At 39.3% G+C, this 27,555-nt stretch overlaps 1 protein-coding gene across 4 annotated transcripts in view; it reads right to left on the bottom strand.

The window, feature by feature from the left end:
- The window catches only part of DENND4A (DENN domain containing 4A), a 134,270-nt gene extending 130,381 nt beyond the window's left edge, over positions 1-3,889 (bottom strand). For all 4 annotated transcript variants that reach the window (XM_039219145.1, XM_039219153.1, XM_039219160.1 and 1 more), the window contains exon 1: positions 3,737-3,889. The gene's annotated coding sequence lies outside the window, so the exon portion shown is untranslated. The remainder of the gene's footprint in view (positions 1-3,736) is intronic.
- Between the last annotated feature and the right edge of the window lie 23,666 nt (positions 3,890-27,555).

Genomic DNA, 27,555 nt, shown 5'->3' with positions numbered 1-27,555 from the left:
AAATCTAAGAAATTTCCAATCTCCCTATTTCAGCTTTTATTTGGAAATGAAAACAGCTAAACTGTGAGTTTATGTATGTATGTATATGGAAAATGCATTTTTATATGGATCCAAAGAGATACTAAAAGCATACCAGAAATAGTATCTCTTACTATATATTTTGATGACTATTCTCAGTGAAAATAAAGTATAACACCAATAGGAAAACTCCCTTGATATCTCTCCACCTTTTTTTCTTGAAAGTTTATCTCTTCTCTCTGTTGGTCTTAACTTGTTTATGCTTTTTAAAAGAAGGAAGCAAGTAGGTACTAAGAAACTGTTGTACTCTTTAAAAATAACAGTAACGGCCATAGATGAACATACATGTGGCCTTTCTGAATGTAAAATTCTCCAGCATACAATCAAGTAATGCTCCAAAACTTTATGTCTAAATTGGTTGTTTTGAACTCAAAATAGATTTTCCCATAAAGAAAGTTAAAAGAGGATATGAGCACCAGGAAAAAGATACTGGAAAAGCAGAGTACACAGCATGCAATGACGGCCCAAGAAGAAAAGAAAGGTTCTCAACCAGAGTCTGAGGACAGAAATCATGCTTCATTCACCTCTGTATCTTCTTTCAGTGACTAGCAAAACACTCGGCATCTCATAAACATTCAAAAGCCGTTGCCTACTGACTGCTGGGGTACAGAGGAAAAGATGGAGTCAAGCAGTCCATCAATAGGTGGCACTGCCAATATAAAACAGTTTGGGTGTAAGATCCACTTAGAAAGGTTGGACAGTAACAATGTGCATTAATATAAGCATCTACATATGTAAAATCACTATCAAGTTGGTGCTGGTAACCAGAGGAGTGCCTTCACCTAAATTATTAGCTCCTTCCATTACTGTGTACTGCATAAGCACCATATTTTGAGTTAGTTTTCTAATGATGAATCATGAGACAGTCTATTGGAACAGTGGTTATGTGGGAGTTTCAGGATTTTCTCCTATGACCCTTGAAAATATTTTAATGTCACTTTTGTGATTATTAGAGTAATACTATTCAGAAGACAGAAAAAAGTATAAACACAAAAATAAAAATCACCTACAATCCCATCATCCAGACATCTTTTAATATTTTACTAAAATATTTATTTCCTGCCAATCATTTTGCCATATGTATATGATATGTTATAAATAATAACAAAGTATATCCTTTATATTCTGATTTTTTTCAACATTATATTGTACTTTCTCATGCCAGTAAATATTTCCAAAAACGTGACTTTAATAACTGCATGGATTATCATTAGTTTCACTATTCCTCTAATTACGGCATTTTGACTACTATAAATTTTTCACCATTATGGTAACAAACTATATAAATTAATCCTTTTTAGTGTAAAGTTCTACTCCGCTGTTTTAGAATTCAAAGTTACTACTGTGATGTACAGTAATAAAGAGTAGAGTGCTTCATTTCCCCCAATTCACAAATTCTATTGAGCAATGATCAATAATCTAAGGTATTAAAGAAGAAATTTTTATCAACTTTCCTTCAGTCACTCTCATCTTCACATCTAGTAAGCAAGAGGAAAGTCCCACGATAAGTCTCTGACATCAGAGAGGACGAGAATAACAACTCAATTTTCCTGCTGTAGCCACTGTTGTTTTCCACTTGGAATAATGAGCCATCCACTTAAATAGAAATAATAATAAAATTTGTAATATACATCTCTATCTTTATCAGTTCTTAAATCCAAGTTTCCACAGTAAGTAGATGGCTAAGAAAAATTCTGCAAACAAAAAAGATAGTGGAAATAATATCACTCACTGTAAAAAATAAGTTTTCTTTTATAATTCTGCCATGACTTTTATTATTTTTGAATGAATTAATAAATGTCATATACTCTATTCCCTCTTATAGCTTCCCAATTATTCCAAATATTATTCAAGTTGCCATAAATAGGCCAACAGCTCCAGGAGCTTAAGAATCAATAACTATTTAAGCCAGTGGTAATTCATGTGGAAAAGTTCAGAACAAATCAGCATCAGCTTCCTGGCTCTCTTGCACAAACAAAAAATTTATATCGCTTCACCAATTTTCAAAAGTGCAAATTTGTGTACATAAATTTAATACTCAGACAAAAATTTACTCATATTTATTTCTATTGGGCTGGTGTCAAGATCAATTAATTTTCCTAAAAAGTACATTCTTTAAAAATTCTACAGTGAATTAAGTCTATGTTTATTCATTCAGAAAAAGAAAATTATGTAAGATACAGCATATATAATGACGATAAGGAGGAGGATATATGCTATTCTGGACTCCTACTAAGAGGTGCAATTCAAAGGGAAATTGTGAAAATGAAGTAATTGTTGCCCGAAATGTCTAATTCTGGCCAAAACAAAACAGAGTTCCCATAAAAGAAGCCAAACACAATGTTCTGTTTCATTATAAGTTCAACCAGGGTTCAAATAGCTCAGAAATTCTGTATACTTACATTTTCAAAAGCTGAATCCCAGAACTATCTGCTCTAAACATAAACTGAATAACTTGCCCAAGAGTCCTTACTTATTACCTAACCTTAGGTCTCCCAGAGACTACTTTTTACAAGAATCTCAAATGTACTACAATAGATGAATGTAACCTAGGAAATGCTGTTTACAGGTGTCTCTGCCTCCTTTCCCCAAGACTAGAAGAGGTAAACTACTGCAAGCAAAAAATAGAGACTATATACGCCAAACAGCTTACAATCTTGTAAAATTGTTTCTTTTACACTTGGGCTATTATTTTCTTTAACGTATAACGCATTTTAAAGAATAACATATTCACGGAGCAATACAATTTCTGTCCTCACGAGTCTCTAGCTGGCTGACACGCGTTATCTCCTCAAATAAATAACATGCCTGTTGACTGATGCCTGTCCTGCTGTTGCAAACAACAAATAACTGTCCTGTAAGACAAAAACCCTTCTCTAAGCCTTCAGGCGTAACCATACGTTTGAATTAAAAGCACTCTGGAGCAATAACAAAAATCTTCCAGCACATCTGTCATTTAAAAGCACGATAATGAAAAGCTGTCGCTGCGACCCAGTTTTAGGTCACAAGCTTTTTTCTTCCCCCCGCCCTCCCCTGCCCCGAAAGCGATAAACTTCAAAGGGAATGGTGGCGACCAGGAACGTTTACCCCCCTCCCCCCCCAAAAAAAAAGAAAAAAAAAAAAAAGCAACTGACCAACTTGAACGCTAACCCGGCCCACGCTGGCCGGGGTTACCTAAGCAGACCCCCAGGAGGAAAACTGGGCCTCTGGGGCCCCGCCAAGCTCCCGCTGCCGCCTGTTTAAATATCAAGCAGGTGGGATTCCGGAAGGCCACCTCCGTCTTACGTAACGGGCTTGTCAAAATCCGAGTTCCAGGACCTCCCCTCTCACCGCCCCCGCCCCCACCCCACCCCCACCTCCCAACAACAGGAGCCCCAAGCCCGCCCGGAATAGAAAATCTGGAATGAAAACACCAGAGCCCCCGATGCGTCCAACACAGAGGTGCGGGCGCTACTCTCAGCACCGCCGTGCCATCCCGGAGCGGACCTAGCCCGCGGAGGACGGCCAGGCTCTGAGACGCCCCCGGGCGGAGGTCGCGGCTATCCTTGCCACCTCTCCGAGCCCGGCCGACCCCGCTCCCACGACCACCGCTGTCACCGCTCCGGGCCGTGACAGCTCCACATACAGCTGCTGTCCGCGCCGCTACCCCCGCACTCACCTCACCGCTGGCTCCAGCGCGAGCAACGGGTCGAGCTTGGAGAGTGGTGCACTGTCCCCTCCCGACGGCGGCGGGACACGAGGGGCTGAATGCCGCGGAGCTCTGAACCCGCTTAGCTCATCCCCAGCCCGGCGCTCCGCCCTGCGCGGCACCCCCGCCCGCCCAGGCCTGCCGTCTCAGTCAGACGGGACTCCCCCTCCCCTCACAGCCGCTGCTGCCTCCGCCTCCTTCTCTGGCTCCAGCCGCCGCGGCCGCCGCCGCGGCGACCGGTGCCATCTTGGCAGTGACGGAGCGGCGGGGGCGGGGATCGCGGCCCACAAGCGCCAATCGAGATCCAGGCCCAGCCCGAGGGGGCGGAGCAAGGCCGGGTTGAGGTTCGTCGGGGTCCTAGTGCCTGCCGCTCAGATGGGCGGAGAAGTTGGGCGGGGCTGAGTCGCGCTCACCCGTGACGCGAGCAGTAGTTGGGGAAATGCGCGCTGGTTCCCCCTGCGGTCGGGAGATCCCAAGCCCGAGGCGGGCGTGGGTGACACACACCTTCCCTCCCCCTTTCACCACCCGGAGCGTCAGGGATCTGTCTTGGGCCCAGCGACCTGTTTCCTCCTTCCTCCCCAGCGGCCCCTCGAGTCCTGACATTGCCTAGCCAGAGCTAGGCACGACTGTCTGAGCGGCCGCCCCTGCAGCAAGGGCTCTCAGGTTCCCCCAGGAAACCCCCCGAAGGTTTAGCAACCACCTAGTAGGTTTCGATCCCAAGATACTGAAGGTCAGGTAAAATGGGGGAATTCAAGGGGGTTCTCTGAAATGTACGTTGATAAAACATCTATTGTTGACCGAAGGCGGTGTCGATTACATTGGATTAATGGGATATGGCCTACTTAAACCTGTCTCCACCATTAGTGGTTGTTGGCAAATTGCCTGAGAAATGAGAGTGATGAGGGTTGATTACCGTCACAGGGGTTGCTCTGAGGGTTAAATTGTATAATACATGTCAGACTTAGAGTAGTGCCTGAAAGTAGGTACTCAGTGAGTGTTAGATACTATTCCATGGTCAAATGAAAAAAGAAATAGGACCCTGAAAGTCCCTTTGGTTTCGAATCAACTTCTAAATTGTGCAGAATAAGCATTAATTCCTTTCCTATCTCCATTTCTTCCGTTGTATTCTTTCAGTCAGTCAACAAACATTCGTTGAAATGCAAACAATGCTGAGCGGACAAAGTGTAGAGGGAAACAGAAAAAGGCCTGCTTTCATCGAACTGACAGACTAGTGGGAAAAGAAGGGACAATAATTCACACATTTTGGGGGAAAACATGTATCAAGGTTATGGACAGAAATCTGGGAGAGCAAATAGTGGGATAAATTAAAAACAGCAACAACAGAGTGGTCAGGAAAGGCTCATCTGAGGGATAAGGAGTCAGTAATGTGAGAAATGTCCTGGAAAACTGAGGCAGAAGGAATGGATGTGCAAAGGATCTGTGGTAATAAGGAGCCTGGCTATTAGAACTGAGTAGTGCCTTTGGTGCTGGGGAATCCAAGGTATAGAGAGAAACCTGGAATGATCCTGGAGAGGTGATTGAGGGCCCATTTCCCCAGTGCCTAGGAAAATACAGAAACGACATCAGATTTTATTATAATTGCAACTGAAAGCCATTAGAGCAAGGAAGTCGGAAACAGTGATGTTTGCGGTGTGACATCCATGTCTATATTTTAGGCATGTCCATATTTCAGGCAACATAATGAGCCAAAGAACTGCCTATCAAGTAAAACAAAACAAAAAGAACCTGAGGTTGAACCTGTTCAACACTAAGTTGGCCACATTATATGCTCTGATCTTCAGTTTGCTAATTAAAAATGTGTGAGCATCACATAAGACTCTATACAGAAAAATACTACATTCACTGAAAATTTTTAAATAATGTGAGTTGTTTCTAAGTGTTTTGCATGTCATGTTAGTGTCATTTAAAGTTGCCTAATCAGTGCTATTTGAGAAGTACATTTAGTGGTGTTTGTTTTCATTGCAAGCAGTAATCCAAATCAGTCATTCTTAACCATTTTTGTACAATGTGCTACTAAGAATAATAACATGTACTGTTATAAGTGTGTAGTTCTTTTTTTTCTTAACATTTTATTTTTAAGTAATCCCTGCCCCCAACATGGGGCTCAAAATTACAACCCTGAGATCAGGAGTCTCATGCTCCATTGACTAAGCCAGCCAAATACCCCCATAAGTGTGTAGTTTCTTGATGTTGTATTTCCAAATGTATTTTAAGTGCCTAGCTGTGCACTTTCTGATGAAATTTGCTATCAAGACATGAATTATTGTCTTTTTATATGGACAAGCTATACATAACATAAAATTTACTATTTTAACCATTTCTAAGTGTACAATTTAGTGGCATGAAGTACATTCACACTGCTGTACATCCATGGATGACCATGGATGATGGATGACCATCATCCATCTCCAGAACTTTTTCATCATCCCAAACTGAAACTCTACCCAGTAAATAATAACTCCTATTCTACTTTCTAAAACGTGTATTTTTTTAGAGGTATCTGCCAAGTTCTCCTCCCAAAATGGCAAATGGCCTTGGTGATCCGTAGAATTGTTTGCTCCCATGGAAGGGTTCAATGGACCATTCCATGTAAATTTAGAAACCACCACTCAAGAAATAAGGATTAGTGTTAAGTTTTTAGCTCAGCTGCCTAACACATAATAATAATAAGCACTAATTAATTAATATTTAGCCTGAAAAGTTGTGTTCTCTGACCATAAAATGCGCTCTATAGTGTTGTAAACGTTCACTCCAAAATGGCCCAGACAATGTGCCCTTCCTTTTATGTACAACTACTCTAAACACATATTTAATTGATGCTATTAATTTTCATTAAAAAAGAAGTGATTCCAGCTCTGAGTAAATTTAATTTTAAAAATCACTCTTCTGTGAGGAATGGTTTAGAAAAGGGCAAGAAAGAAGGAAGCAAGTCTTTGCCACATTTCAAATAATCAAACATTTGATAAAGTTATAAAGATCAAAAGATCAAGATTGTTTTTGACCTGAAAATACTGTAAGTCAGTAACTTTATTTTTTAAGCACGTTCTATATGCAGCATTTTAACTCCATTAAACCAAAGCCTAAATATCTTTGCCAGGATGGATCCTTCCTCCTGCTGCCCATGTCACCCACAGTGTTTTTATCCTCAACATGAAGCAATGGCTATAGGCCAGTCAGTGATTACAAAGGAGAGATTATGGTATAAAGGGCCACAAGGAATTTTGGGGCATGATAGATATGTCCACTATCTAAACTATGAGGATGGTGTCACAGGTGTATGCCTATGTCATACTCACCAAGCTGTACATTTTAAATATGTATAGGGGTGCCTGGGTGGCTCAGTCAATTAAGTGTCCAACTCTTGATTTCAGCTCAGGTCATGAGCTAGGGTTGTGGGATGAACCCCTCCCACCCACCACCCACCCCCCACCCCCCACCCCCCACTCCCCGCAACCCTCCGTGTCAGGCTCCATGCTGAACATAGAGCCTGCTTAAGATTCTCTTTCTGTCCTTCCCCTTCCCCCATGCTTGCAAATGCTCACTCACTCTCTCTCAGAAGTAAATAAGTAAATAAGTGTAGTCCCCTGTGTGTTGATTATATTTCAATAAAACTGTAAAAAAATTGGAAGTCCAATTGCAAATCTCCCATTCTTTCCCTATTGGATGAAGATTTAGCCTTTCATCAGTTTTAATTGTTGTGAAGCCTATTTAGTCAATTCCCCTTTGAGGGACAACAGAAAGCACTCTTTTAATTGGCTATATATATATATATATTACATTTGCCTATTAAAATATTATGGACAGAATGGGATTCTAAAATGTCTCAACAAAAGTTGAAAATGTTTGAAGTTGTGGGGTTTTTTAAAATCACACTTTCTGAAAGAAATATTTAAAAAAAAAAAGCAGAGAAACAATAAGCAGTATTTGACTGTATGCTCAGGAAGTGCTTTTAAGTACTTCAGAGCCCTTACCAGTCATATCTTGAGTTCTCTCAACATCCCACGCATGTCACTATAGTCACAGTTAAACAAACGTAAACCCTAAATGTGATTTGGGTTGGGAGTCTAACAATGCAGACACAGCCCGCATTGAAAAATGTGGCTCAGACATTTGGGCTTCATGCCATTTCTGAAATCATATTATTTTTTACACCTGGAACTGTGTCTGGTTATTTCATGAAGTTCTTTTTAAATACTATGGTTTGAAAGATGCATGGAGGAAAACTTTGAAACTAGTAACAGTTTAAAGCACTGGAAGCTCAAGCTGCCAAACAGCCTAATCCTTTCCACCTGTTAAATATATTCACCTTTAAGTGTTCTACCAGAAGTTTCCCATGTCTTTAAATGAAAACGTTGGGCCTTCTATAAAGCAGTCTTGATATCTATGCCATGGGGCCTCCTTATGGGTGTGAAAGCCTTCCACCAGGGATTTATGGTCCTTTAGAAACTCTTTGAATGTGTCTCAAAGCAGAACACATGTTGCCAAATTTCTATTCACTGTGCAACAGTGTTAGAATGACATTCTAGTGTATGTCATCCACAAACCGAAATTTATTAGCAGTATGGTCAAACTGATGTCTTAAAAACATAAATCTGATGCAATACTTTTGAATGACAAATTATCAGAAAAACTCACAAGAATAATAACAAGGAATGTCATGCTGTCAACGACAAATTCTAAACGTGATACTTGAGAGCAGTGTCCAGGGACAGGAGGGCTGCAGCAGGCTGAGCCACGTGCTGTCTCTAGCCTCCTGGTGGCCAGCTGAGAAGTCATATCTTTGACTCAGCACTTTTTTCACAAATTTGAAAATGATCACCTCTCAACATCCTCCTCAAGTGAATGCTTTTACCTCTTTCAACAAGTCCTTCTGATTTCAATTTTCACTTTTCAAATGATCTGCAAAAGAAAGTTTGCACACATATGTAGTGTGTCTTTTTTTTTAGAAATAGTTTATTGTCAAATTAGTTTCCACGTGTAGTGTGTCTTTTTAATTGTCAATTTCCACAGCCAATTATGCCTCCTGATTTTCTTTTTTTTTTTTTTAATTTTTTTTTAATGTTTTATTTATTTCTAGGAGAGAGAGAGAGAGCGTGAGCAGGGGAGGGTCAGAGAGAGAGAGGGAGTGACAGACTGAAACAGGCTCCAGGCTCTGAGCTGGCAGTCAGCACAGAGCCCGACACGGGGCTCAAACCCACAAACCGCGAGATCATGACCTACGTGAAAGTCGGACGCTTAACCGACTAAGCCACCCAGGCGCCCCCTGATTTTCTTTAAATGATAAGACAATACTTTTATAACTTTTAACAAATCCACATCAGTCAAATTTTATATACAGAGTGCTATGCTGGGCACAGAAGGAAAAATCGAGATACATAAGCACCTTGTACCTCTGAGGCACAAGGTATATTCCCAGGAGTGTCACTTTAATAAAAATCATACTCTGAGAAGTCCTGCACTAGATGGTGGGATTATTGCTGTGGAGACTAGGGGAGCAGAGTGATTCGTTCTGATAGTGGGAATGGAAAATGACAAATAGATAACATTTGAACTAATCCTGAGAGATCTAGACTTTCTGTGAAAGGTGAGGGTATCCCTGTTTGGGGCACGAGAGAAAAGCTTTTCTTTTTTTTTTTTATGCTGAAAAAAATAACAGATGTGCTGGAATTGTTCTCAACAAATGAAAGAGATGCTCATAAATTGTTCTAACAGTTTGACTCTCTTTGGGAGTGGCCAAAGGTTCAAATAATTTGGAAGGATGGATATCTGTGCTGACTTGCAGGAAATATGATTCAGCTTTTCTCATGGACTCAGCACTGTTGCTACAGCTAGGATGTTTGGGAAACATGAAGCTGAACAAATCAGACAACATAAGTCTTTTCTTTTTCTTGATTGGCCCAGACATGCATCCTGCAAGGGGAGACCATAAGGATGCTCTTTTTTTTTTTTTTAATGTTTTATTTATTTCTAGGAGAGAGAGAGAGACAGCATGAGCAGGGGAGGGTCAGAGAGAGAGGGAGTGACAGACTCTGAAACGGCTCCAGACACTGAGCTGGCTGTCAGCACAGAGCCCGACGCGGGGCTCGAACCCACGAACCACGAGATCATGACCTAAGCGAAAGTTGGACGCTTAACCGACTAAGCCACTCAGGCGCCCCAAGGATGCTCTTTTTATAAGTGAGAGGAGACGCCTGTGATTGAAAAAAAAATACACTTAAACATAAAATACTTCTGTTTTCCCTGTTATTCCTCAGACCAGGAGACAGACACATCTTTGGTCCACACCTCTCTTCTGTTCTTCTGGAATGTATATTCACTTGCCTCCAGACAGCTTAGTCCCAAGGGCACCTGAAACTCAAAGTTTTTGAAGGTAAACTCATTATCTTTACCCTAAACCTGTTTCTCCTATATTCTTTAATTTCTTGAATAGTACCCACCATGCACCAGTCTCAAAAGTCAAAACCTGTGAATAATCAATTCCTCTTCCCCACCCTCATTCTTTAACATTTAATCATCAAAACCAATTGATACCACCTTTTTAACATTAATTGTATTGTTCCTGTTGTTCCTCATGTCAATCTCCAGTCCCACTGACCTTGTTCAAACTGTACTTCTGGGGTTTTTTTTGTTTGTTGGCTGCTGTTTTAGCTGAAATTTTGTAGGAATCAACTCATTGGATTGCCCATCTCCTGTCTTTCCCTCTACAACCCTACCTTCCCTTTGTTGCCAGGCTAATCTTTCTAATGAAGAAATATGATCAGTTGTTCCAGACACAGTCTGAGGTTGCTAGCTTCTTCCTCTCCTTTCTTTCTATTCTTGGTGGAAAAGTTCGTCACTGTCCAGTCTTGATATTATCTAAGAGGAGCAAGGCATTAGGGCCTATGCATTGTTGTGGAGACAGCCTCTCAGTGCGAACACTTTCAGATTCAGGACACGAAGTTCTTAATTGAGAGGAAGAAGTTAAGCCTCTGCAGTCCATAAGGATTGGGCTCCCCTACAACTATGCACAGAAAGAAGCATGGGTTGATTAGTTCTATCAAACCATAGTACTTATATTAAGGGCAAAGTTAATCCAGAAGAGAATAACACTAGCAATGACCTTACTTGGAATTTGGAGGGAAAAAATAGGCTTTTAACAGTAAAGAGTTAAATTAAAAACAAAAAAGTTCTCCAAAGCTGCTCCTGAGGCTGTTTTAGGCTCTCTAAAGTCATCATCACTTTACTCACTCCTAGAAATGGGTATCCTTCTTCTACGTTCTCTGCTTACAACCCTGCATATTTTCATATTCATATTTGGTTGTAATTGTTTTAACAGCATTTTAAATGAAATAAACATTGCCTGATTGATTTAATAGAATTTAGATGTCATAATAATAACTTACAGAGTTTTAAATCATACTGAAAGGGGAACTGAAAGAGGTTGGTATGAAGCTCCTGTATGAATGTATGGAACTGAAATGGAAGAAAGGCTTTAAGAGATGGCATGATAGGGCAGGGCTGGCAAACCTCTGCTGGCCTGGGTTGTGCTGCCTGGAAGGTGGTGTGAATAAAGTGGAGCCATAGAATCCTTGACTCAGGCTAAAGAGAGTGTATGGTGATACAGCTCATTTTTAACAAACTCTATGCCAAAAGGGGATAGGGAATTAATGGAGTTATAAAGAGACAAGAAAAATATTCTTCCATTTCATATTCTCCTAATGATCACATACATTAGGCTCTGTTTGCCACAGGGTTAGGAGAAAGAATTGAAATACTAAAGGTCATAAAAATGAGTTGTTGCTTGCCAAGGAAAATCTCAAGGGCGGAGTTCAGGTAACTTAAAACAATTGGATAAGGGTAGGGCTAAATGGATTGGGTTATACTGCAACTGAGGTGGGACAGGCAATTAGAAATGGATTTTTAATGTATCATCTGACCCACATTATGATGGCTTTCTGAGAATGTCAGCTTTCATAAATTGATTTCATGTCTCTCCGACCCAGAACATAGGATTTGTGAGCAGGAAGGAACCTTAGGGATCATCTATTAACCATTTCATTTGGTCCCCAAAGTGACCGTTTGCCAAGTTGTGACTTGTCTAAGATCATATACATCCAGTTGTGGGAAGAGAGCTAGGAATAGAATCCAGGTCTCCAGATTTCCAGTTCTTTGAATTCTCTGTTACATAATATCAGTCAGTTATGAGAACTCACTATTCCAAACTCCTGGAGAATACATAGGAAAATCTTTATTTTAGAGATGAAGAAACTGTTGATTATGAAGGTGGAGTGAAGCTACCAAATCACATGGCTGGACTGGATCAGAGCCCAGGCCTCACAATTCCTGAGCCAATAAACTTCTATCAAACCATACTGCCTGGGGGATTTAAAAAAAAAGTGAAATCTTTTTTTTTTTTTAAATGTTTATGCTTTTTTGAGAGAAAGAGCAATTAAGCAGGGAGGTGGGGGACAGAGAGAGAGAGAGAGAGAAAGAGAGAGAGAGAGACAGAGGATTTCAAGTAGGCTCTGTGCTGACAGCAGACAGCCTGATGCAGGGCTTATTCTAAGAACCACAAGATCATGACCTCAGCCAGTCCATTGCTTAACCAACTGAACCACCCAGGCAACCTGAAAATGAAATCTTCTGTGCCATGTGCCAAGGCATAGAATTTCCTCCTTCGACCTACAGATATTTTATTTTGTGCTGTTTTATGCTAAGCTCTTTTCCAGTTGCTATCGAAAAAAATTATGAGACTAAAAGATTGATTTTGCAAGACGAGATTTCTATTTTGCAAGACTAAAAACTGAACATTACCCAATTATCAGGCAAATGCACATGCCTTTTCGTGGTTGATAAACCAGCAGGAAGTAAGTCTTGGTGTCCCTCAATACTGGAAATGCTTTCCCTTTCATCAAAGGATGGTTTTCAGATTCTCTACTATATTACCCCAGTAATACATCTATCAGATGGGCAAACATCTAAAAATCTGACAACACCATGGGTTATTGAGGCTGTAGGAAAACTGGAACTCTCACACTTTATTGCTGGGAACATTAAATGGCTCGACCCCGTGGAAAGTAGTCTGGCAATATTTAGTAAAATTGAAAATGCATATGCCCTGCAATCCAGCAATTCCATTTCTGGGTATATACTCTAAAGGAGGTTTCTTTTCTTTTTTTTTTTTTTTTTTCAACTGTGATTTATGATCCATTAGTGGATTGTGAAATCGATTTAAGGGTTACAATAAACTTTTTTTTACAAATGAAATGGAACAGAAAATATTGGGATAAGGATGGTTTTGTGAATTTTTACGTGCCACCTAGATTCTCCCTCTCTGGGACTGAAGCATTAGTTCATGCAGCTGCTGGCAGGATTGGCAGTCAACAGCTTTAGCTGGGTCCCTCTCCAGGACTCTTTCCAGGAAGAGAGCTCCTTGCCCAAGGTCACGCCCTCTTCCTGGGTGCAGAGGTATCCAGTAACTGGTCAGTGCAGGTGTATAAAGGCCCAATTCCCTTGCCCCAGTTTGAAAGTATTCTGAAGGATCACTGCAGCCAACGTGGGATCAGCCAAGGCGTTTTGATGCCACTTCATTAAAGCCCAAAACTTTCTCTGCACATTCCTGCTTCTTTCACTGTGCCACAGGTGCTGATCCCGGGACGCTTCCCAATAAACGTCCTCCACACAGATTTCTGTCACAGATCTACTTCTAGGCAACTCGGCCTGTGACGAAATACTATGCATATATGTATGTACAGGATAGAATGTAAAACTATTTCTCACCATACATATTGGCCGTAGAAGCTTAAAACCCCCTACACCTGGAAAAACTTTTGCACATATGCCCCAGGAGACGCTATGAGGATGTTCACTGGAGTGTTGTTTGCAATAATGATGACTGGACAAAAACTAAATGTCTATAACCATGCAATGTAATACTATACAATATTTAAAGTTAGTGAAATCTCCTGACATCTATCAACATGGATAAATCTCTGAAATACAAGGATATATTCAGAATAATAGCTACCTCTAGGGAAGGAGTGTGGGAAAGGGGATGAAATTGAGGCCTCAACTGTAGCATTGTATTGCTTTTTTTTTTAATTTTTAATGTTTATTTATTTTTGAGAGAAAGAGAGAGACAGAGTGTGAACATGGGAGGAGGAGAGAGAAAGGGAGACACAGAATCCGAAGCAGGCTCTGGGCTGTCAGCACGGAGTCCGAAGTGGGTCTCGAACTCACGAGCTGTGAGATCATGACCTGAGTTGAAGTCGGCCACCCAAGTGACTGAGTCACTCAGGCACCCCAGCATTGTATTGCTTTTTTAAAGAAACATCTAAACAAATATAGCAAAATTATGGCATTTATTACATTTATATGGACACAGGTTTTTTCCCCACTATTCTATATGTTAAACATATTCTGAAAGTAATTTTGTTTAATGAATTGTACTGCAGAAAGTCTACATGCAAAAACAAAGCAGGTTTAACTTTATCTTACTATCAGGAAATAGTGAAAGGACTGCTAACAAGGTCATTTCCTCTGAAATTTGGTCCAAATGTAATGGCTCATGGAATACAGACATTCCAGTTATAACTGTTGGCTGATTTATGGTACATTATTTTTTTCTTTTCCTATTTCTATTACTTCTAAGTTCCATGTAATAAGAGTGATAGTGGAATCTTCCAGAAGTTCATTGAGTTCTACTGACATTCTCTTTGAAGATTTTTGCAATAATTAAATATGAGGAAATACAAATCCCTGGATGCAAAGGGGGAAGGATAGTCTTCATCATTTTTTACCATTTTCATAATGTATAATTTTTAAAAAAGATTTATTGAGGTAAAACATACATAGAGTAAAATTCATTTTTCTAAAGTGTAGTTTGTTGAGTTTGGGCAAATGTATCCATCTGTGAACCAGCACCATAATAAAGTTCTAGAACGTTTTCCTCACCCCTTAAATTTCCTCCTGACCCTTTGCAGCCAGTTTCTCCATCATAGCCCTTGGCAACCACTAATTGGATTTTTATTCCCATAATATTGCCTTTTCCATGATGGCAAATAAATAGAATCAAACAATATGTTACATATTGGTTTTGTTTGGAAGGGGAGGCGCAGTGGGAGAGAGAGAATCCCAAGCAGCTTCCACACTCAGCAAGGAGCCCAGCTCAGGGCTAGAGCCCAACGATGATGAAATCATGACCTGAGCTGAAATCAAGAGTCTAATTAATGCTCAACCGACTGAGCCACTCAGGTGCCCCCTTCCTTTTTATTTATTTGTTTGTTTACTTAGCATAATGCATTTGAAATTTATCATAATGCATGTTGCCTACTTCAGTGGTCTGTTTCCTTGCATTGCTGAGTAGTAGTCCAGCAGTTTGTTTATACATTTTCCAGTAGAGGGACGTTTGGGATATTTCTATTTTTTTGGTGATTATAAGTAAGTCCTCTATAAATGTTTGTACACAGGCTTTTATGTAGACCTATGTCTTCATTTTCCTTAGGTAAATACCTAGTAAGGGGGCTTGCTGGGTCTTATGATAAGAGTTTGTTTACAAGAAACTCCTGAACTGTGTCTCAGTGTGACTGTACCATATCGCATTCCCACCAGTGTGGGAATTTGGTTTGGTTTTGTAATCTATTCTAATTGACTTAAAATGGTATGATGATGTCTCATTGTACTTTTAGTTTGCATTTCCCTAATGACTAATGCTATTAAGTAAGCTTTCATAACATTTTATTTATTTAAAAATTTTTTTTAACATTTATTTATTTTTGAAACAGGGAGAGACAGGACATGAGCATAGGAGGAGCAGAGAGAGAGGGAGACACAGAACTGAAGCAGGCTCCAGGCTCTGAGCTAGCTGTCAGCACAGAGCCTGACACAGGGCTCGAACCCATGAACCATGAGATCATGACCTGAGCCGAAGTTGGAAACTTAACCCACTGGGCCACCCAGGTGCCCCAGCTTTCATAACATTTTAAACAGGAAAACTTGTCAAAGATTGGATTATTACTAAATCACCTCTCCTACCCTGAAAACGATTGAGGAAAGATTCTCTCAGCTTCTTAGCTCTAAAACAGTTGTGCTCTATGAACCCAAGAAAAGCAGTATTAAAGCAAAGCAAGCAAGGTATTTAGTTGACTATGTAGGTATGGTCATATAGTTTAGTTTAATAGTAGCTTCATATTTGTGGTGATAAATAAAAGAATAAAGGAGAGAAAAGGCAATAGAAATATCATTACTATTACATTCCTGGGTCTTTAGGACATTGCCTTTTGGATCATATGGGCCATTTAGAGTTCAAGGGACACTGGCCAAGTTGCCTCAGAAGGAGGAATTCAATAGAGGTTAGTGTTACTGTCCAAAAGCATGTGTAAGGGATAGATCTAAGGAAGAAACTAAAAACAGTAATCAGAATAAAAGTGTGGCCAGTAATGAAACTATAAATTAGGGTAAGAAATGGTTGTGGCTTTGGGAGAGTCTCTGCTAGATTGTTTACTTGACCCTTTAGCCTACTTATGTAGGTTTGGTTTTATTTTTCTACAGAACATGTGCAAAGTGAAACACTTTGCCTATATGGATTTAATGTGATCTACAAGATCTGACGTAGAAGCTTTATTAATACTTCCGCTGAGGCATATACTTAAGGAAAAGCAAAATTTTAGAATATGAGTAAATCCTATGTATAAAAGCAATCACTATAAAACAAATCTTCATATGTAAAGAATGTAGTGAGTCTATTTATAAGGAACTATAATAATGCAAAATAGACTTGAAATGATGATACATAAGGGTTTCCAAAGCAACAGGGAAGATGAAACAAGTACATTTGGGGGGTGGAGCCTATTAGAAATAGTTGCAGATGGAAGTTTGGGGAAGAATTGCTAATGCCCATCTCAGTCCTCAGAACTAAGAAATTCAAAGAATTTGAACAAGTGGACCAGAGCTGATTTGGAGAAATAAGGATGTCATCCAGACTGAACACATCAATGCTGCTAACTAGAGTGGGTCAGAAAATATCTTCCAAATCTTCCAAAATAATTTGCTCTGACTTATCACTACCACTGTTTTGAATTGTCAGAAAAAGATCTATGGCTTACGTAAGTGTACTGTCTATGAAACAAGGTTTTGTTCCAGATGTTAAGCCAGTCATAGAACAAGATCTGTCAATTTCTGAAACTAGAACAGGAAAGATGTGTGTGATGTATGTTTTGTTGGTGAAAAGACTGTGCCTTTGGACCATGATTATTAGCTTCTAGTTCCAGAGAAAACTTCATATCCAGGGCCTAAGAAACCTCACTCAATTTTTTTTTCTTTTTGGCCTGGTTAAAGTCCTTGGAATGGGAAGTTATGACACTAATTCTTTGAAGAACTGTGCAGGTACCTCTGAAAAATTTATAAGGTCCTTTAAAAAATCCATAATTTAGAGAGAACAGGAAAGGGAATTTTTGTATAGAAAAAGCTAGAGTTAAAAGCCCATATGTGAGGGGCACCTGGGTGGCTTAGTCGGTTGGGCTTTCGACTTTCGCTTGGGTCATGATCTCGCGGTTCGTGGGTTCGAGCCCCGCGTCGGGCTCTGTGCTGACTGCCAGCTCAGAGCCTGGAGACTATTTCGGAGTCTGTGTCTCCCTCTCTCTCTGATCCTCCCCTGCTCACACTGTCTCTCTCTCTGATCCTCCCCTGCTCACACTGTCTCTCTCTCTCTCCTAGAAATAAATAAAAATATTTAAAAAAAAAAAAAAGCCCGTATGTGAAATAGCTCATGGAAGGACTGGTGGTTGTTGTTGTTGTTGTTGTTAGTTTTGTTTGTTTGTTTGTTTGGTCTCATTCACAACTGAGAAACTATTAAGGTCACAAATCCTAGCCCAGATTTGGAGATACTGGGGGTAAAGCCCTGATGTTTTATTTTTATTCACTACCTCCCTTCCACTGCAAGTACAACCCCAAGTACATCTGAACCATTCTCTAGTTTTGAGTATTTTATGATCAAGGCTACAATTGTTTGAAGGACTTCTCAGATCTTTTATCACATTACCTATCATTCATTTTGTGAAAGTATGTTGTCCCAGTTTTTTTTTTTTAATGTTTTTATTTTTGAGAGAGAGAGAGAGACAGACATGTAGATAGAGCATGAGTGGGCAAGGAGCAGAGAGAGAGAGAGAGAGAGAGAATTTGAAGCAGGCTCCAGGCTCTGAGCTGTCAGCACAGAGCCCGACGCAGGGCTCAAACTCACAAATCATGAGATCATGACCTGAGCAGAAGTCAGTGCTTAACCGACTGAGCCACCTAAGGGCCTCTGTTGTACCAGTTCTTAATACAACCTCTGTATTGATCTTATAGAATGATCATTAACTCTCATTATTATAAAAAAAACATTCAGATGTCTATATTGACCCACACAAATAGCAAATAGGCATTTACAAAAGAAATTCCACATATTCCCTTTTTTTCCCAATCAGCCAAAAAGAACCTCAACACAAGACAGTTATCTTAAATGATCAATTTTTGGTCTCCCATTTTTCTCCCTGAACCCCATTTCAAACCCTGAAACCTCAAAAGGAATCACAAAAAGCTACATACCTTATGGGTATTCAATAAATGATGAGTGACTTGCTATTGCACTGGTCTTCATACTTCTCACATTATAAAGATACCAATCATTTATTTAGACAATTGATTGTCTTTAATTCATTTTTGTCCTAAGCTTTAGCATCTCTACAGGAATCACCATAATCTTTAATAAAACCAGAGCTTATTTAGGGTACAAGCTGAAAGAACTTAGAAATTTTGGTTTTAAAAATTGGTTACCGGGGCGCCTGGGTGTCTCAGTTGGTTAAGCGTCCAACTTCGGCTCAGGTCATGATCTCACATTTCGTGAGTTCGAGCCCTGTGTTTGGCTCTGTGCCTACAGCTCAGAGACTGGAGCCTGCTTCAGATTCTGTATCTCCCTCTCTCTCTACCCCTCCCCCATTCATGCACACACTCTCTTTCTCTCTCTCAAAAATAAACATTTAAAAAAATTAAAAATAAATAAATAAAAATTGGTTACCGACTGCAAGATCTTCATGTGAAAAATTACATCGAGTACTCTTTACCCTGATCTCTTCTTCCTTTTTTTTTTTTTTCCTGTCTCCGGTTTACAACAGACACTGCTACGTTACAGTCACAAAGCAGTTTTGCAACAGAAGGGCCTCAAAATAGAATACTGCCCAGCTAAAAACTTAGGCAATCAAAATGGAATAAATGAAATCGTGACTGCTAGACTTCACGTATCATTTTTTAAGGAAAGCTATCACATTTTTAGGAAAATGTTATTCTTTAAGTGATCCTATACCCTTTCCATATCAAAGAGTTCTCAATTTTTGTAACATTCAGTCATAGCACCGCAACTAAGACATAACCCACATAACCCGATTATCTACAAGTGCTGCTTTAGTAACGAAAATGCAGCTTCTGAAAATAAGTTAAGTGCTACCGCTTGGTTAGTGCCAGAGTGTTTTCTCATTTCTCTTAGAGTGGTAAAATCACTGAGGGCACATAAACTCTTTAAAAATGTAACTACAAATGTAACTATAAATGTCTACCTACTTGAGCTGCTCCAGCACATGAATTTAACCGCTGCAATAATGCTTTGAAACCAAAGCCTCTTTCTGAAAAATGTGTTAATCTCTGTGGGGTTTTTTTTTTGTTTTTCTTTTCTTTTTTTTTCTTCCTTTTCTTTTCTTTCTTTTTTCTTACAAGAGGCTCTACTCTGGCCACAGAGGACTTGCTTGGGTTTCAGAGTTTTCTTTTTTCAATTTTCATACTGATATCAAATTGAAATGATAAAAAACGACATATGGGCCACTCTGATAGACTGAAAATTCTCAGGCAACACATGACTCATGATAACTGTGTAGTATGCTGTCATTAGAACTGCTTATCCGACCATCTCAAAACATTTTGTAAACATGTTGTATCCACTCAACACCAGCCTGATGGAGTAACTTTTCCACATTTTTTTCTCCATTCCCACACACATAAGACCATTTTTAATGTGGAAACTTAAAGAAAGGTTTAAAATCTTTTTTTGTTTTTTTAGTCGTTGTGTGTATATTTGCCAGCGTTCTTATAAATGTCAGAAGTCAGTGGCTAACAGTTCAGTAATACAGATTTCCTAACCACATCGAAGTATATGCAACCAGTCAGTGGTCTCGTGATGTATCTACTGGCTTTAATCATGTGACTGCATGTACTATTTTATGATAATTAGGTGATACTAATGCTTCAGAAAAAGCATGATTCCAGGGCAGTATAAGATGCCAGTTTCCTACGGTCATTCTTTTTTTCTATAGAAGTTTCTTGGGTTCTTGGCTGGTTGGAATAACTTACTCTAGTGACTTAGAGTAAGTTCATTGAATTATTTACAAATTAAGATTTTTATTATGTGGTTTAATAGAAACTCATGCACTGAATAAGCTACTGTCAATACACTTAAATTCTGCGTATAGCACTTGAATCTGTGAGGAATTACATAAAGTTGGCTTTTCTTAGTTTGTTTCAATAGTTAATTGTGAAAGTTATTGTTTACCTAAGTAACAGGATGAAAAGAATGGCCTCATTTTGGCCTGAAAAACGAAGGCTCACTGGATTTGTGGCAGCATCTACATGGTACAACGACATTGGAGATTTGGTGAGCACCCGGTTTCAGTTATTTTGAGAAATGGGGAAAACTAATTTGGACTTTGTGGTCTAAGATATTTGGTTTAAGTTTGACTCTTTGGGTTTGACTCCTTACTTTTTTTTTTTTTAATACCATTCCTCAAAAAACGTGGCAATGTGTTCCAAGTTGTTATGATTCCTTTCAGAAAGCAGCTATTACTGTCTTTAGCAAGAGTAGGCAAGTGCATTTCTCTTACATGCATTACAAAGCAAATATAGTCATTCAGCTTGCAGGGAAGAATAATGTGTCACACACTATGATTTCCATGTTATTTTTCACAGATTGAGAAAAAAATCATTTGTAATTTTATTTACATTAAAAATTTTTTTAATGTTTATTTTTGAGAGAAAGAGACAAACTGGAAGTACAGGAGGTGCAGAGAGAGAGGGAGACACAGATTCCGAAGCAGACTCTAGGCTCTGAGCTGTCAGTCCAGAGCCTAACATGGGGCTCAATCCCACAAACTGTGACATCATGACTTGAGCCAAAGTTGGACGCTCAACTGACTGAGCCACCCAGGCACCCCTGTAATTTTATTTTCATTTTAAAGTCTATTAAAATAAAAAAGCTATAATTCATTTCTTATGATTCTTTAGCTAAAAGCTTCTTGGCTTAGCCTTAGATTTACAGTTCAGATATTCTCAGGCTGTTGGCTTGACTCAGAAGAGTAAGCACTCTGTACAACTCTGAATTAGAAGTCTTAAACCACACACACACACACACACACACACAGACACCAAAAACCAAAAAAACCCCTCCAAAACCCTACTTTTCTTAATTACACTGTGTTTTATAAGAAGATTACTCCCTCTAAAATTAGCTTTCTAATGGCAAAACAGCTGGATGAAATGTGAAAAATTCGAGGACTTATCTTGCTGCTTTAAACATGATTTCAACAACCTCTTTGATTCTTATTCTTATGTTTTGCAGTTTTAGAAAGCACACAAAACTTTGGTACGTTAAAATTTGATACATTTGGTGTATTTAAGTCTGATGTGTATGTTTTTTTTATTTCCTGCTATATGTTAGAAATCTAAAATTAGAAATACTGTTCACTTTTAAATGAGATTTGGTGCATAATCTCATTTCACAATGAGGATAGAACTCACTTTTTCTTTCTTTTTTATTTTTAGAGAGAGACAGAGCATGAGCAGGGGAGAGAGGCAAAGGGAGTGATAGAGAAGGAGATAAAGAGAGAGAGAGAAAGAATGTCTTAAGCAGGTTCATGCTCAGTGAAGAGCCCAACACAGGGCTCAATCCCACAACCCTGGGATCCTGACCTGAGCTGAAATCAAGAGTCTGATGCTCAACCAACTGAGCCAGACAGGCACCCTGAATTCACTTTTTCTTTTTTGCTTTGTAATTTTTTTTAAACATTTATTTGTTTTTGAGAAACAGAGAGAGACAGAGCATGAGCAGGGTAGAGGCAGAGAGAGAGGGAGACACAAAATCTGAAGCAGCCTTCAGGCTCCAAGCTGTCAGCACAGAGCCCAATGTGGGGCTCAAACCCACTAACCGTGAGGTCTGACCTGAACAAAAGTCAGACGCTTAACTGACCAAGCCACCCAGGTGCCCCTGAACTTAATACTCTTGAGCATAGTTTGCCCTTGGCCAACAGAGATGGTCAGAGACCCTATTGTATTTCTACCCAGGCTGACCATCTTTTTCTTTAAAAAAATTATTTAACACAGAAAAATAAGTTTTCTCACGTACACAGAGTGGTAAAATAACCGCTACAATCAAAATATGGAATATAACCCCCCAAATTCCTCTATGCTACCCTCTTGGGGTCAGACCCTCACTCCACACTTAACCTCAGGCAAACACTACTGCGTTCCAATTGTTTGTTTTTTCTAGAATGTCATGTAAATGGGATTATACAATACGTAGTCTTTTTAGCCTGGCTACTTTCACTTAGCAAAATGCTTTTGAGGTTCATCCATGGTTTTATGTGTATCCACAGCTTATTCCTTTTTTTTTTTAAGTTTATTTAATTTTGAGAGAGACAGAGACAGTGCAGGTAGGAAAGGGGCAGAGAGAGAGGGAGAGAGAGAATCCCAAGCAGGGTCCACACCATCAGTGCAGAGCCTGATGCGGGACTCGAACCCACAAACTGTGAAATCATGACCTGAGCCGAAACCAGGAGTCAGACACTTAACCAACTGAGACACCCAGGTGCCCCAAGCTTATTCCTTTTGTATTGCTAGGTAATATTCCATTTTATGGATGTACTATATCTTGTTCATTGCCCAGTAAGTGGAATTCTGGGCTGTTTCCAATTGTTGGGTATTACAAACAAAGATATTATTAATTTTTGTGCTCAGGTTTTTGAACGAACGTAAGTTTTGATTTCACTCTGGTAGATTTGTGGGACTGAGATTGCTGCATCTATAGTAATTCTATGTTTAACTTTGTAAAAACTGCCAAACTACTTTCTAGAGTGTCTGTACCATTTTGCATTGGCCATCGAGCAATGGATGAGAATGTTTGAGAGAATGTAGTTACTTCCTGTTCTTACCAGCTCTTGGTATGGTCAGATAGTTTTATTTTAGCTATTCTAACAGCTGTGTAGTAAGATCTTATTGTGGTTTAACTTATATTCCCATAATGGCTGATGATGTTGAGCAACTTTCCATTGCTTATTTACCATCCATGCCTTTTCTTTGCTGACATACATACTTAAATCTTTTGCCCATTACTTTGTTGGGGTGTTTGTTTTCTTTTTTCTTTTCTTTTCTTTTTTTTTTAATTTGAGAGAGAGAGAGTGCACAAGTGGGGGAGAGGAGCAGAGAGAGAAAGAGAGAGAGAGAGAGAGAGAGAATCCTAAACAAGCTCCATGCTCAGCCTGGAGCCAACACAGTGCTCGATCCTATGACGCTGGGATCATGACCTGAGCGAAAATCAAGGGGACACTCAACTGACTGAACCATTCAGGTGCTTTATATATTCTGGTCACAAGTCATTTGTCAAATATATGCTTTGCAAATATTTTCTCCCTGTGTATGACTTTTCATTCTCTTAACAAACAAATTTTCATTGAAATCTGTGTTGTTTTTTTGGTTTTTAGGGTTTTTAAAACTTTTTTAAAACATGTATTTATTATTGAGAGACAGAGACAGAGCATGAACATGGAATGGGCAGAGAGAGAGGAAGACAGAGAATACCAAGCAGATTCTAGGTTCTGAGCTGTCAGCACAGTTCAAGTGAGGCTTGAACTCACAAACCGCGAGATCATGACCTGAGCCGAAGTCAGACACGTAACTGACTGAGCCACCCAGGTGCCACTTTCGGGGGTTTTTTAGAGAAAGAGAGAGAGTGTGCATAAGCAAGAGAGAGGGGCAGAGGGACAGAGAGAGAATCTTAAGCAGGTTGCACACTTAGCACAGAGCCTGATATAGGGCTAGATCTCACAAACCTGGGATCAATATCTGAACTGAAATCAAGAGTTGGATGCTCAACCAACTGAGCCACCTAGATGCCCCTTAAATCTGGGTTTTGAAATAGATTGGTTCTAGAAAATTCTTTCAAATATTGCTTCTGTGCCATTTTCTTGTTCCTCTTCTTCCAGAACTCCAATCAAATTAATGTATTTAAAGAATATCTTACTTTATTCTCCATATCTATTAACTGCGCTCTTGTTTCCTTTTTTCCTTGTCTCTTTTTAGTGTATGCTAGATAATTTCTATTGTCATACCTTTCCATTCATTAATTTTCTCTTCACTTGTATGTAATTGCTGTTAAACCTGTCCATTTTGATACTGATTTCAGTTACTGTATAACTATGTACTGTGTTTTTCATTTATGGAAGTTGTTTTTTAATCTACTTGGCTACTTGCTATGGTTTCTTGTTTAAATAGGTATTTTCCATTTTGTATTTTATTTCTTTAAAGAAATAGAAGTTATTTCACTTTCTGTATCTGATAATTCAAATATCTGAAGTCTTTGTGGCAATTGTATGTTGATTCTATTGGATATTATTTCTGCTAGTTCTCACTCATATGACTTATTTTCTGGGGTGCTTAATGTTTGTTACTGTGAGCTGTTCATTTTCCTTAGAGAATAATTTATGGATTACTAAGATACATCTCTTCAGAAAAGATTTGTATTTGTTTCTTCCATGCACATGGGGCCTACTCAACTTATAATAATGGATTGAGAGGGGTGCCTGGGTGGCTTAGTCGGTTAAGTGTCCGACTTTCACTTAGGTCATGATCTTGCGGTTTGTGGGTTCAAGCCCCGCGTCGGGCTCTGTGCTGATTGCCAGCTCAGAGTCTGGAGCCTGTTTCAGAGTCTGTGACTCCCTCTCTCTCTGACCCTCCCCTGCTCACGCTGTCTCTCTCTCTCTCTTTCCTAGAAATAAATAAAACATTAAAAAAAATAATGGATTGAGAATTTTTGGATGTATCTTGACTGTAGATTATCATGTGTTTATAGTCATTCAGAAACAGAATATTTTTGATCCTCAATTCTGCTTAGTATCACAGGAATTTTCCTTGCAGTCATCTGAGGATGAATGGGTATATAGGTTTTTCATCATCACCTAAAGGGTCCAAGCTTTCTTACAGGATTATTTTATTGTAGGATGACTTATTTATAGGATTCTCCAAGCCTTAGGCTTTATTCTCCATCCCAGCTTCCTCTACCCCAACCAAAGCTGAAGTTCACCAGCTTGAGCAAATACAACTTCTGGCACAAACAACTTCAGGGTCATAGAATTGAGCAATTCCAGTGATATCATTTAGGTGAATAGCATATAAATGGTGCCTCCTGGTGTTATAGACCATGTAATTGACAATGTTGTCAATTACCTGACTGGGTTCCTACTTTACTTCCCTTTGAGCCAATAATTCCTTGCTTTCTAGTTCATGCTTCAGGGGAGCCTGCTTGGGATTCTCTCTCTCTCTCTCTCTCTCTCTCTCTCTCTGTCCCTCTCTCTCTTCCACCCCCCTCAAAATACATAAGTAAACATTAAAAAAAAAGAGTTTAGTTGTGTGTTTTTTTAAGTTTATTTATGTATTTTGAGAGAGAGAGAGAGCGTGCAATCAGGGAAGGGGCAGAGAGAAAGGGCGAGAGAGAATCTTGCATGGGTCTTGATCCCACAAACTGTGAGATCATGACCTGACCCAAAATCAAGAGTCAGACACTAACTGACTGAGCCACCCAGAAGCCCCAAATTTAGGATTTTTAAAAAATTTAAATGTTTTCAGTAGGTAGGGCAGTCTGAACGTTTAGCCTGTCATATACCCAGAAATAGAACTCTAAAAATTCAGCTTTGTATACCCTAAGTTTATAAAAATACTCGATAGCCTAATTTGTTCACACAATAATTACCTTTTTTTTTTCTGGTACCAATGCTTTAATTACTTCAATGGAATTAGAAAGAACCCATAGTCCCTAATTCTTAACTATATTTTCTCATGAATTTTACTGACGTATGTACTAGATTTATGTTGAAATACCAAAGTACCTCAAAGATTTAATAGTAACCACATTTTTTAAATGTTTCTCAGAAAATGAGTACATTAAGCCAGAATCATGTGAGTTGGCCGCATAGAAAGTGTTGCATCTCCATAGTTACATTAAACATAACAAGGACAAAGGGGAAATGTCTTTCGGTGGTTGATAAGCTAAAAGGAAGTGAGTCTTGTTGTACTAGAATATTAGGAATGTTTTTTAGCTTTCATTCAAGAATGGAAGCTTTCAGATTCTCCTGTAATAACCCTGGCTCAAACACACGTAAAAGTAGTTATGTAAAAACCACATGTGCAGATAATGCTAAGAGTCAGTGTATGGACATCATCTAGAAAACATGAGGCAGAGATCATTTTCTGTGGTTTATTTAATTATCTCTATTATTTATAGTATTTTCTCTGAAGTATAACTCAAAAAGTTCTAGTAATTAAAGAGAAAGGAAACCCATCTTAGCCCAATATTAGCCCTACTTCTCTACTTGGAAAACATTTTTTTAGCACATACCAAATCAACCTCGGAGATGACAGTATCCACTTGTGCATGGCGTGTAATAGATATTCAGTAAGTGTTGAACCAGTTAATTAAGGAACAATTTTTAATGGGCTGTTATGAGGAAAGTGTGCAGTAGCTAAAAGGTTGACTTGATCCAGTTATGGAAAGAACATTACAGAGGGAAGGTTCCTGGGATTCGATCTCCATTCTAGTTCTCCTTAGTGCTATGGCCTTGGGTAATCTGCAACCACCTTGGGCCCCAAGTTTCTTCATCACTTGCTCTAGTCTTGGGTCAAACTGCATTGCCGCTCCCTGTACATGCTGCATGATTTCCCAATTCAGTTTCTTTGTCATTATAGTTATCTATCTAAAATGCTTTCCTTCATCACTGCATGACTAAGCCTACCTAACCATGGCATCCTACTTCTTTTTTTTTTTAAGTTTATTTATTTTTGAGAGAGACAGAGACAGAGAGAGAGAGAGAGAAAGAGAGCATGCACAAGATGAAGAGGGGCAGAGAGAGAGCAGGAGACACAGAATCTGAAGCAAGCTCCAGGCTCCAAGCGGTCAGCACAGAACCCAATATGGGGCTTGAACCCACGAACCGCAAGATCATGACCCCACAAACCGGAAGATCATGACCTGAGCCAAAGTCAGATGCTTAATGGACTGAGCCACCCAGGCGCCCGTAGGTTGCTTGATACCATCCCAGCTAGGAGTTACCTTTCCCCCGATCTCATGCAGAACTTTTTTCCTTTAAATTCAATGGTGTCACTCAATGTTTTATAGCTATAAATGATTTATGATTTTTTATGTAGATATCTGTATTTCCTTGTCATAAGCGTAAGGCTCATGCCTGCTATATTTTTGTAGTCCCCTCCATAGTACCTAGAAAAATACATCAAATACTATATGTGCTCAGTAAATATCTGCTGAATCTGAAAATAGGGGATAATAATGCTTTTCCTGTCAATGGGAGAGGTCTGTGTTGGAACATAGCTTGAGGCCATTTCCAGCTTTTAGACCAATGGATTGTGGAGCACTGATGAAGAATGCTGGATATATATAAATATCCATTATGGGGACTTGAAAAAAGAATACTTGGGTGGATCAGGGCCTG

The sequence above is a fragment of the Hyaena hyaena genome, unplaced genomic scaffold (assembly GCF_003009895.1).
Source record: "Hyaena hyaena isolate Hyena2069 unplaced genomic scaffold, ASM300989v1 scaffold_15, whole genome shotgun sequence".
Classification (NCBI taxonomy): domain Eukaryota; kingdom Metazoa; phylum Chordata; class Mammalia; order Carnivora; family Hyaenidae; genus Hyaena; species Hyaena hyaena.
This window is presented reverse-complemented; position numbering and strand designations above follow the sequence as displayed.